The following is a 2,666-nucleotide window of genomic DNA, read 5'->3' on the forward strand; positions in this document are numbered from 1 at the left end:
CATACGGCCTCCTGGAGACCTCTGGATGGACAGCGCCCTTGCAGCAAACCAACATGCCAAAACAGCAGCGGCCAGGATGTAAAGTCTCCAGGACGGGTCCTGGATTCTCAGCAGTGATTTTCACCAATGGCAGGGTTTTAGGGTCACCTGGGGATGTCCAGTGACGTCAACGCCCAGGCCCTCGAAAGGCCCATTAAAACAGTTTTTCTGGGGTGAGGCTTGAGCAACGGTCTGCCTTAACTCTGCTCTGATGATTTCAGTGTGCCCTGGGGATGCTTCACAGGTTCTCTGGATCTCCCAGTTATAGGAGGCATATCGGGTCCGTGTTCATAGTCCTGACCACGCGTGAGGCGCTGTGTTCAGCGCAGGGGATTTGACAGAACAGGAGGGCTTCTATTCAGGTGGAGGGCAAGTTATCATGGAACTTGATGGAAAACAAGTCATTGTGGATTTATAAATTTCCATGGTGATCACGCGCTATAAAGGTGAAGGACAAGATCCTGTAAGAGTTTTGGGGACCCGATATTATGGGGACCAACCCGACTGAAGAGGGCATCCTTGAAGAAGAGACATTGGAACAGCATTCTGAAAGTCAGGATTTTCTAGGAAAAGAAGTTGGGGGAGAATGTTCCAGGTGGAGGGAACGCCCGTGCCAAAGCCTGAAAAAGGGAGGAGCTTGTGGACTGGAGGAGCAGAAAGAGGCGGGGCGGGTACCAAGAGGGAGGAGGGGCGGGGCCTCTTGGGGGATGCGGTGTCCGCTGGCTTGTAAATGCTTCAGTATCTTTCCACGTGTTTATATTCTCTCTTTCCCAGGTAAAGTCCTCCAGGCAGAGTGCGTGTGCCTTCTTATTGCTTCTTTTCTTTTCTTTTTTTTCTAATGGAACGCTTCACGAATGTGCATGGCATCCTTAAACAGGGACCATGCTAATCTTCTCTGTATCCATCCAATTTTAGTATATATGCTGCCCAAGGGAGCACCTCTAATTGTTTTTAACTTTTGTTCTTTCCCCATCATCTCCCACCCCTTTACACGATCACTGAACTTTACAAGGAGCCCCGCCTACATATTCTTCACCTAATTTTTATAAGGCAGAAAATTAAGTCATTGTTTATAGAAGAGGTAGCTTACATTTAGAGAAGTTATGCCACTCATCCAAGGTTACGGAATGAGTGGAGACTCCTCCACTTTCTTTTCTTCTTGTTTTTTACTTTTCTTTCTTTTTTACAAAATGAAATACGAGTATATATACTATTTCACAATCTGCCTTCTTCATGTGCCACGATCACTCATTATATTATCCACATTCTTAAATATTCTTCAAGAATGTGATTTGTTTTTAAATGGCTGCTTAGTATTCTGTTGTTTGGTTATGTCCTAATCCAATCAGGCAATCCTATATTACTAGTTGTTTTCTCTGATTTTTCTAAATGATCATTGTTCTCAGCAATGAAAATCCTTATACATAAATCTTTTTTATTTAATTTGCTGTTCACCTTTTCAAAAATGAAAGTACAGTCAGTTTACAATGTTGTGTCAGTTTCTGGTGTACAGCATGTATGAATTTTTGAGGACATTTTTGATCATTTCTTACGGAAAAAAATTTATAGACAGAATTACTGGGTCAAAGGTTATGTATGATTTTAAAGTTTCTTACACATATTGCTAAATTGTCTTCCAGACTGATGGAGCAGATTTAACTTCTCATCAGCAGTGTATGTGGTTGCCTGGGGAAAACACTTCAATCAAGCAAGGCCAATTGATCTGTAGCACTTTGACTGCCGAGATTATTTCACTCAAAGTAAATGAAACATCTTGTTTCATGATGGGCGATGGAGCGCTTCAAAGCCTGGACCCAACCCTTGCTCTTGGGTAACGCTCACCTCTTCCCCATATCCGCTGCAGCTCCTTTGGGTGGCTTTGCTCATGTTTTTCTGGGTCTATTCTCCCTGTTTTTGCTTCCCGCTTACAATCCTTCTTATCGTCTAGATCAAGCTTGGGTATCTCTTGAAATATTTGTAAGATGCATGAGCACAGGTTTACCATCGTCCCTCAATAATTAGATTTGTTACCTTAAATAATTTTTCAGTTTCAAGAATTCCATTTTTATTATCACTGAAATCAGGATTTTTAATGTTGGAAGGGACCTTGCTGGTCGTCAGGCCCATTCATTCCATCTGCAGCAACCAACTGATGATAGGTGAATGTCTGGATGTCCATTACCTGACGAGTGATTGGTACCATTTTTGGTCCTTGAAGTGGTTACCCAGAGAACCAGTCTACTTTCCTCCAGGCTTCAAGAAATTGGGCAATATTTGAAACATACAAAAATGCAGAAAATAATGTGACACTCATTGTCTTACCGTGCGTATTTACCCAGTGTGAGTCTTCTGTTATATTTATTCTAGAAATTTCTTTAAAAAGAGAAATAGAGAGTTCTAAATATAATCACTCCAACTGCTCATCTTCAAGATGGTCTTGACTATTCTAGGCCCTTTCATTTTCATATAAATTACAGAATAAAGTTGTTCTAAGGTGAAAATTTAATCATATGTCTGTGGACCCTTGAAAGTGTTTTGTGAACGGATCACTTGGCTTCTTTGCTCCATTTCATGTTAGAATGTTACTATTTTGGTGTCGATTTCTAATCGCTCTTTCTTGTTATGCT

General features: G+C 41.5%; 1 non-coding gene across 1 annotated transcript; it reads right to left on the reverse strand.

Moving 5' to 3' along the window:
• Positions 1-871: 871 nt before the first annotated feature.
• LOC116285765 (U6 spliceosomal RNA) lies at positions 872-978 on the reverse strand. The gene has a single exon (XR_004195463.1). It is a non-coding gene; the product is annotated as a U6 spliceosomal RNA (small nuclear RNA).
• Positions 979-2,666: the final 1,688 nt, after the last annotated feature.

This window comes from Vicugna pacos, chromosome 26 (assembly GCF_048564905.1).
Source record: "Vicugna pacos chromosome 26, VicPac4, whole genome shotgun sequence".
In the NCBI taxonomy this organism is placed as follows: Eukaryota; Metazoa; Chordata; class Mammalia; order Artiodactyla; family Camelidae; genus Vicugna; species Vicugna pacos.